The sequence below is a fragment of the Brassica oleracea genome, chromosome C8, assembly GCF_000695525.1.
Source record: "Brassica oleracea var. oleracea cultivar TO1000 chromosome C8, BOL, whole genome shotgun sequence".
Classification (NCBI taxonomy): domain Eukaryota; kingdom Viridiplantae; phylum Streptophyta; class Magnoliopsida; order Brassicales; family Brassicaceae; genus Brassica; species Brassica oleracea.
In genome coordinates this window covers 17,635,043-17,645,216 of record NC_027755.1, presented here as the reverse complement: position 1 = coordinate 17,645,216, position 10,174 = coordinate 17,635,043, and the positions used below count along the sequence as shown (strand labels likewise).

The 10,174-nt window shown below is 33.5% G+C and overlaps 1 protein-coding gene across 1 annotated transcript in view; it reads right to left on the bottom strand.

Annotated features, from left to right (window-relative positions):
- Window positions 1-587: 587 nt before the first annotated feature.
- LOC106307394 (mitochondrial carrier protein MTM1-like) overlaps window positions 588-10,174 on the bottom strand; it is a 19,519-nt gene continuing 9,932 nt past the window's right edge. The window contains exon 11 of the mRNA XM_013744335.1: window positions 588-641. The gene's annotated coding sequence lies outside the window, so the exon portion shown is untranslated. The remainder of the gene's footprint in view (window positions 642-10,174) is intronic.

The window sequence follows — 10,174 nt, the reverse complement described above, 5'->3', positions numbered from 1 at the left end:
CTAAAATATATTCTTTTTATAACAATCATTCTGAAATATACAATTTGTTGTTAATTTATTTCTTTTATTTCCAAATAAATTAATAGAATAATAATATTTATTCAATTTTAATAATCAAATAAAAATATAATAAAACATTTAACTATTTTTAATCTATGTGAAAAACTTAAACAACATATAAGCGGAAATGGATAGAGCATATATTTATTAATCCTACATGTGGTTATTTTTACATGTATGATGGATAAGAAGTTTTTTTTTTCTTTTAATACTAGGTGGGAAATAATAGCAGGAAGAGTACCGGGAAGAAAAGCAGTGGAGATAGAGAGATATTGGATCGTGAGAAAGAACACACACATCTTCCTTCCATCTTCCAAATCTAGCCTTCTTCTTGTTATGCCTTCATGTTTACTTTTACACATCTTCCTTCCATCTTCCAAATCTAGCCTTCTTCTTGTTATGCCTTCATGTTTACTTTTATTAAGTGCTCTGTTTTTTATTGCTCTTTTTTCTGAAACTTCAATTACATCTAAAGACTTTTCTCTGAACAATTTTTTTTTGGCTCAACCTTAGAGTAAACAAGGGTTTGGTGGAGGATTGAGCCTACTTAACTTATTTTGTTGAGATAAAGAAGCTATAACCTAAAGCCGTATCCACATTCATGTGTTGGTGATTAGTTTCTCTGTTGGGTCATGATGAGGCTTATTGGCGATGAAGAGCGTACTTGACCACTTCGTAGAAGGAAACCACTATCCCAACCGCTGGTCCTGCACGTGCCACTCTTGGACCCATCCCGTGAACAGTCCTCTCATCCCTCCATCCCTGTGTGTTGGTATACACTGTTATGTCTTTGTTTCAGACCTTTTACTAAGCAAATAATAATGGCATCTTTCAAAATATACGCATACATACCTCCAAACCTCTATGAGTGTCTGTAGTGTCGTCATAGGCGAATAAGTTTGGTTAATTGTGGTATATATAATATATAAATTGCAAGTTAATTAGATCATAACTTTTTGAAAAGAGACAACATACGCGAAGAGTTGTTGAGAGAGTTGAAATAGCAGAGACCTTGTTGGGGGCTTGCAAGAGTTGACTAGTACGCAATGGTTCTTCTTCCAACTATAAAATCAATCTCCATTTCTAAGTGGCCACATAAAAAGGTTTGATATTCTAGAAATTAGTTTTAGTTTAATTTACAAATGTGTAGAGTTGTCTGTTTTTGTGTGTCTTTAGTCAAAAACATACAACTCTTCACATTTCTTTTTTTTTGAACTTTCTTTTTCATATTTAACAATAATAAATATCATTTATCTAAATAAAATCAAATTCAGGAACGTGTTCACACTGGTAATGTATAATAATTCTATATTTTCATTGTATCCTCAGTGGTTTGCAGCACTTTATGTAAAATCAAATTCAGAACATCAAAGAGTAATCAACATAATATGTTACTGACTGCGATGTGTTAGTATTTTTTTCCCTAAGCGTTTAATTACGTTCCAATTTATCTATGCATATATCAAACAAGGTAGTGGAAGTTGGCTATTTCTTTATCAATGTTTGCCGGTTGGTATTGATATAAATTTTATAAAGCACAAATAAGAAAAGTAGAAGAAACCTTTTAGAAAGATACAAAATGGGTCAAGATCGTAGAATAGTCGATAAAGTGACATCGTCAAAGAATTTTCAAGTGCACAAAATACAGACTTTATTTTTCGAGAAACGAAGACTTTTAATTCATCATCACTAAAGAAAAAAAAAAACTGGACAAGAATGAGGTTTAACAAGAATGACGTTCAATATTCATATTATTTTTTTTGATGAAAAATATTCATATTTGACATCGCGAGACCTAACTAGAAGGTCGTTAAATATTTTATAGTTAAATAGCCGTGCATGAATGACAACGTATATATTGCTAATGCTATTAAGTGCAATAATGTTATTGATTCTCCATGACTCACGTTTCACAAGTAATAATTGGTTATGACCAAATCAATTCAAACCAATAAATACTTTGTATGGGTTTACTTTTTTTTTTTTTTTTTTTTAACAACATCAACTAAAAAACTAACTAGAAACTCCAACCGGTCTAGCAAGCCAAACCGGTGGGATTGAATCGACATAAAGCAAAGCTGAAGGAGAACTCCTCGCACCGCGTGCAAGCTTGTCCGCCAAGGTATTTTTTGCTCTGTCTGATCCAGAAGTGAGGGAAGAAAGTCTTACTGCGATTGAATTCTTCTATATGTGTAGAGAAAGCAGGCCATTCATCAGGTGTCGACACCATCTTCACCAGCTGAGAACAATCCGTTGCAAACACTACATCAGAAAATTGGAGGGTGTTCATGCATTCCATTGCCCAGATTAGTGCTTCAAACTCAGCATGCAAGGGTGACAAACTTCTACGAAGATTCATTGCCCCCATCATGACATCAGTCGATCCACTCTTTCTGCAAAACCAACCTTGTCCCGTAAATATGTCTTCCTTTTTCCAAGCTCCGTCAATATAACAAACTATAGAAACATCCAGGTCTAAATCCGCAGATTGTTGTAAGCTCTCATTATAGGAATTCTCCCTAGGGCCATTCACGGTTAACTGTGCCTCCATCCATATCTTACTTTCCACCTCGGCCAACCGTAATATTTCCTGTGGATTGCCATCCTTATTTGAATAAATCTTATCATTCCTAGGCTTCCAGATATACCACAATATCCATGGAAAATAATTTAGATCCTCCTCCTTTGGTAGTCTCTAAAATAGATAATCCTGTGGTTTACATTTTTCATGCTCAAATAAACATAAAATATTGTTTATGTATATATTTAAATTTAAACCCATACCTCCAAAAATACCTATTTGCTAAATTTTTCTATTTAACCAAATTTAAAGTTTTATAAACTTTGCATATCATTCATTTTGGATTTCCATTTCTCACTCAACACAACTCCGATTTTGACAATCAAACACACTAACTCATAGTGTTCACAGTGACGATTACATCGTGCCTAAATTCCGGTTCTTCCGACAGACGTCTCCGTCGAAAAACCCATCGAAAAAATGCTCCACACCACTTTGTCAAAAACGAGTTCCAACAATCCCCCACATGAATAGAAATGATTATATACACATGAAAAAAGAAGAAAAAAAATAACTTTTGAGAGTACGAGCGAAAAATCCACTGCATGATGAGTTGGTAGCAATTTTTCAGTCTTGAACCAGTCATTGTTAATAGCTATCGGATTTACTCGAACAGGAGGTGGCCATGATGTCTTGAACTCCTCGGACTTTGGTGTAAACCGAGACAATAGCTATAACACAACTTCATTCTCTCACAAAACTAATTTCTCTATTGTGTTAATTTTGGCCGTGAACATTCTTGGTAATCATGAGTGAACTTGGAGAATATAGTATTTCCTTCATTTTCCTAGAAACGGCCCCATTTCACACTCACAAGGTGATTTATTAGTTTTGTTTAGATGAGTATCATGTACTACTCCATTCATATCTCAAAACAATGGATACAAATCATTAAAATCTAAGGCTTATACTCTATTCCTTACATGTAGCACTGTTTAATCATTTGGGAACTGGGTATAGACCGAAGTCTGACAGTACTTTGGGCAGATTTAGTTTGACTTAGTTGTCTCCTTGAACCTATTTCTTTGGATCTCCAGTTAGTTAGGTAGAGTTACCGCCAAACCTCATCTTAGTTCATAGGCTTTAAACCCATTCCTCTTGATGATTTTTCAACTTGATCTCGTGACAAACCTTTAGTAAATGGATCCACAAGGTTTTCATTTGTTCTGATGTAATCAATCGTAATTACACCACTTGAGATCAAGTGTCTAATGGTTTTATGACGTCTTCTTATATGACGAGATTTACCATTATGCAAACTGCTCAGTGCCCGGCCTATTGCTGCTTGGCTATCACAATTTATATGTAATGCCGACACTGGTTTATCCCACATAGGAATATCTTCCAAAAAAATTTGAAGCCACTCTGCTTCTTCTGCAGCTTTATCTAAATATATGAACTCAGATTCCATGGTCGATCTGGCCAAGAGAGTTTGTTTGGAAGACTTCCAAGAAACTGCAGCACCACCAAGTGTAAAGACATATCCACTCGTGGATTTAGAGTTTTTGGAGTCAGAAATCCCGTTGGCATCACTGTATCCTTTCAAAACTGATGGTTCTTTACCATAGTTCAGCCCATAAGTTTTAGTATGACGTACATAGTCTAATACTCTTGTTATGGTATTTCAGTGGTTATGCCATGGATTACTCGTGTATCGACTCAATACATTGACTGCATGTGCTAAATCAGGTCTAGTACAATTTGTCAAGTACATCAAGCTTCCAATGATATGAGCATACTCTGACTGTAACACTGCTTCACCCGAATTTTTCGTCAAGTGAAAACTAGGGTCTACAGGAGTTTTTGCCTTTCCTTTTGAGCAGGATTTAAACCTCTCAAGTATCTTTTCAGCATAATGAGTTTGAGACAAGATGATTCCTTCGGAATCGCGAAAGATCTTAATCCCTAGGATAACATCAGTTAGTCTCATATCTTTCATTTCGAACTTGCTACTTAGCATGTTCTTTGTTTGATTGACCATGTCTTTATTGCTGCCAATAATGAGCATGTCATCTACATATAAGCCAAGCAAAATGTATCCATGTGGTGTACTTTTGAAGTATATGCACTTGTCACATTCATTAATGCTGAAACCATTTGACATCATAACATTGTCAAATTTTTCATGACATTGTTTTGGAGCTTGTTTAAGTCCATACAATGACTTCACTAGTCAACAGACTTTGTGTTCTTGTCCAGGGACAACTAACCCTTCAGGTTGTTGCATATAAATCTCCTCTTCTAAATCACCATTTAGAAAGGTAGTTTTGACATCCATCTGCTGAATTTCAAGGTTTCTCAATGCTGCAATTGCTATCAGCATTCTGATTGAAGTTATTCTTGTTACCGGAGAATAGGTGTCAAAGAAATCCAAGCTTTTTTTTTGCCAGAAACCTTGCACCACAAGTCTACACTTGTACTTATCAGTTGAGCCATCAATATTCAACTTTCTTTTGCAAATCCATCTACACCCTAGGGCCTTAAACTCTTGTGGCAAATCGGTCAAATAATATGTATGATTTTGCATAACGGAGTCGATTTCACTATTGAAAGCTTCCATCCATAAATCAGCGTCTGGTGAAGACATAGCTGCAGCGAAACTTCTTGGTTCATTCTCAAGAAGAAAGACCATAAAAAAATCTTCACCATAAGATTTTTTTCTTACGAGCTCTTTTGCTGCGTCTAGGTTCATCTGCAAATATTTCTGCATCATCAAAAGATGTGCCAGAAGTACTTGCCTCATTTGTAAAGATGTTTGCATCTCTTACTTCACGAGTTTTTTAGGATTGTCTATATTCTTACACAGAAACACGTGTTCAAAGAAAGATGCATTTCTTGATTCCATAATTGTATTAACATGAATATCTGGTACATCTGATTTATCAACCAAAAATCGATAAGCACCACTATTATGGGCATATCCGATGAAAATACAATCCATGGTTTTAGGTTCGACTGAAACCTTCTTGGGAGGTGGTATTGCTACTTTTGCTAGGCACCCCCACACTTTCAAGTATTTGTATGAAGGTACAACACCTTTCCAAAGTTCATACGGTGTTTTTCCAGTGACTTTGTTTGGTATTTTTGTTGAGGATATAATTTGTGGTACGCAAAGCTTCCACCCCCCCCCCCCCATGTTCTGGGCTAACCCAGATTCCTGCAACATCGCATTCATCATCTCTTTAAGAGTTTGGTTTTTTACGCTCAGCAACTCCGTTAGATTCAAGTGAATAGGGAGTGGTGGTTTAATGAATAATTTCATGCTCTTTACAGAACACATCAAATGGTCCATCATACTCGCCTCCTCTATCACTTCGAACTATCTATATAGTTCTATCGAGTTGGTTTTCAACATCGAGTTTATACTCCTTGAATTTTTCTAAGCCTTCATCTTTGCTTCTTAGCAAATAGATATAACAATAATTTGTACAATCATCTATGAAAGTCACAAAATATTTTTTCCCATTTTTAGTTTGAACAAATTTTAAATCACACAAATCTGTATGAATTAAACCCAGAGGTTCAGTTGTTCTCTCAACATGAGGGAATAGAGTTTTTGTGAGTTTTTCTTGTACGCATACTTCACATTTCTCTTTGCTCAATTTGCATTTCAGAATTAGGTTTAAATTAATCAATCTTTGAACATATTTATAATTTACATGCCCTAATCTTTCATGCCAAACTTTGAACGGTTTAACCAAATAAGCACTTGGTTCATTTGTGGATAATATTGTCTTAATACACATTTTTACAAGTCCATCCTGAACATATCCCTTGCCCAAGAAATTATCATTTTTCTTTATCACACATTTATCAGACTCGAAAGTTCCTACAAATCCAGCTTTGCTTAATAGAGAACCGGAAATAAGATTCTTTCGCATATCTGGGACATGTTTCACATTTTTGAGAATTAACTCTTGTCCAAAATTTAGCGCAAGTTTCACTTCGCCATAACTTTCAATAATGGACGAGCCGGTGTTACTCATTAACAACATCTCTTCATCATTGCATTTTTGATAGGTACTAAACATGTCCTTATCAATGCATATGTGAGTGGTATACCACCAATCTTTTGAATTAGCCTTAGTTGTATTGACTTCTGTGACCATAGCACACATGTCATTTTCAATCTGAATGCTCTGATTATTTTCAGCAGACATCTCAGTTTTCATAGCAAATGAAATCATAAATAGCAGACCACTCTCAAAATGAATTTGAGGCGTCGACTCATTCAATCCATTACCGATCACACCACTTGATCTATTAATGATCAATATATTTGTGATGTAACTCATCCTTGATTTTCAAATCTGCTCACAGAGACTAAGATACAAATTAGTTTATTTCAATAACAATCACAAATAATTTAAACAATCTGAAAAATATCCAGCGTTTAATTCAATAAAAATTCAGAAAAATAAATTCTGAAACCTTAACTTTACGCAGGTACGACCAAATTTAACGTAATAATAAATCAATTAAACGTCAAATCAAACGCAATGACAACAAGATATTAAATGGTCAACTTATAAAATAATATTACTTATTTTAACACTAGTGACAATAAGGAATATGATAATATCAATATCAAAGAAACGATTGAATGCTGGTTGGAAATTAAATCAAACCAGGAACGTAAACCGGGTAAACCAAATAATTGAACCACTACACAAGTCAACCTTCGACAAATAAAAGACAGCAATAAACTTTTTGACGCTTGACGTTAAACAAAAGAAAAGCGACGAGGTTGAAGATAACGATTTATATATTTTTAAAGACTTTTAACCAAATCTGATTGAAATCCCTTTTAGAAATATCAATACTGAAGCGTAAATTGCAGAAATATATAAAAATAATCCAATAGATCCTGCAAAAAATAAAAACCGTAAGAGTATCAACTTTACGCAATATCAAATTTCTAGATGAAGGAGACACGGATCCGATTCTAACACCCTTATAAAAATATCGATCAACACATGTTCTTAACAAAAAAAAACTTTTACGATAATCAGTTTGGTTAGTGCAAAACAATAGACAGATATTATAAGTTAAGACTGATAGAACTGTATTATATAAACTACGGATAACTTAATATTGTAAAGAATAAATTTGTAAAAAAAAAAGAATATTGTAAAGAATAAATTTGATAAGATTATACCAAAAATTAAAAAAAAGGATGATACAACTTGAGAAGCGAGATATTATCTCTTTCCTTAACTCAAAATACGTCCCGTAGTATGACGGTTCGATAATGTAATGAGTCTAAAGATACAACTGCAAAAAAAATTCTGATTTACGTCACTCTATCAGAATCCTGTCGAAACTAGTTTTATGTGTACTCTGAGATCCAAATGAGAAATGTCAAAAAGGAAAATAGGAAACAAATAATGTGAGGAATTGTCGAGCAATAATTTTCTTTCCAATGTGTTATTTCGAATGAGCTTTCACATTCCTATTTAATTTCAAAAAGTTAACGTTGCGTAGCCACTAGCCATGCATGAATGACAACGTATATATTGCTAATGCTATTAAGTACAATAATGTTATTGATTCTCCATGACTCACATTTCACAAGTAATAATTGGTTTTGACCAAATCAATTCAAACCAATAAATACTTTGTATGGGTTTACATTTTTCATGCTCAAATAAACATAAAATATTGTTTATGTATATATTTAAATTTAAACTCATACATCCAAAAATGACTCATTTGCTAAATTTTTCTATTTAGCCAAATTTAAATTTTGCATGTCATTCATTTTGGACTTTTATTTCTCACTCAACACAACTCCGATTTTGACAATCAAACACACTAACTCATAAGGTTCACAGTGACGATTACATCTGGCCCAAATTTCGGTTCTTCCGACAGACGTCTCCGTCGAAAAACCCATCGGAAAAATGGTCTGCAACGAGTTCCAACACCACTTTGTCAAAAACGAGTTCCAACACCTTTTTGGATTTCTAACAATATGTGATTTTAAAAAAAAATCTAAAACAATAATTCCAAAATTTTACATTCAATCAGAGCTGGCAGGATATTCGACACTTAAATTTTTTTTTTAATGATTTGATTCATTTTTGACAAACACTGATTTTTTATATTTATTTTGCTCCAATAATTTACGTATATAAATATTTTTATTGAATTAAAAAATATAGTGAATCAAATAAAATTTAGTGAATAATATGCCCAGCCCAATATATAGACCATACATGTATGTTTCCTCAGACCTTGGATCGGAATATAGCTATAAAAAATATTAACTGTAGATCTCTTTTTGGTTCAACTAAGTCTTTTGTTGAGGCTTCGTAAAAGTTTTGTAATTTTTAACTTGATTTCAAAGGTTTGATTAGGTAAAGCCGCCAGAGGTTCCTTCCATTTTGTACCAAGAAACAAAATGATTTAACCTTACCGGTTTATTATATATGTTGTTTAATTTAATTTAAACGTATTTGTCTACAATGTCGAAAGTTGGTGTGCATGTAGACCATGCACCATCCCTAATCGCATCAGCAATTATTGAACATATAAACAATTGTTATAAATTAAGCATTGAAATGATCATCCACTTCTTTACCAAACTCAAGCACTATGATCATCCACTCCTTTACCAACTCAAGCACTATGATCATCTACTCATCAAACACTATGATCACCCACTCATTTACCAAATTAAGCACTATCTTTGTTATTTTATGTATTGTTGTTCACTATAAATACCATCACTCATCTCACTCTTTTGTACACCATAAACAAGAACAAGAGTTTATAATCAAAACACCATTACATCTTCTTCTTCTTACTTATAATAAACCCTCTCACTTATAGTAGTGTTATTTGCTTCATACGGGTATTAAATTCTACTCTTATTTAAATTTCTCGATACTATAAATTATAAGTTATTTCATAACACGTTATCAGCACGATCACTCTGCGATTCGGTAAAATTTATTTGTATCATTTATACCCTGTTATAATGGTCGGTATACCGCCTCTACTATTATTTATATCATGTTATAATGGCCGGAATACCGCCTATATTATTTACTAGTAATTTAATTTATTTATTGGTCGGCTGAGCCGCCTTATATTCTGTTTATTATTAATTGGTCGGCCGAGCCGCCATATAATTTATTTGATATTATGCATTGATCGGCTGAGCCGTCGCATGATTTATTGTCATATAACATAAATATTTCATTGTCATAATTTTTACTTTTATGAAATTTTATAGATTTGATTGACCGTTTAATACGATATTTTCAGACTAATTTTTGGTGCACTCGATTTAACCCCAACGGTCACAAAGAATTTTTTTCAAAAAATTTCCCCTTTCTCCAACGGTCATGAACAGTAATTTTCATCTATAAATACAACTCATTTTCACTCCATTTCATCATCCAAAACATTTCATCTTCTCTCAAAAATTTCAAAATCGCTCTCCTCCGATTTTTCAAGAAAGATGATTCGCCATTCATTAAACCATGCACATGCACACATGTGTCACCAATATGCTTGTTTGATAAT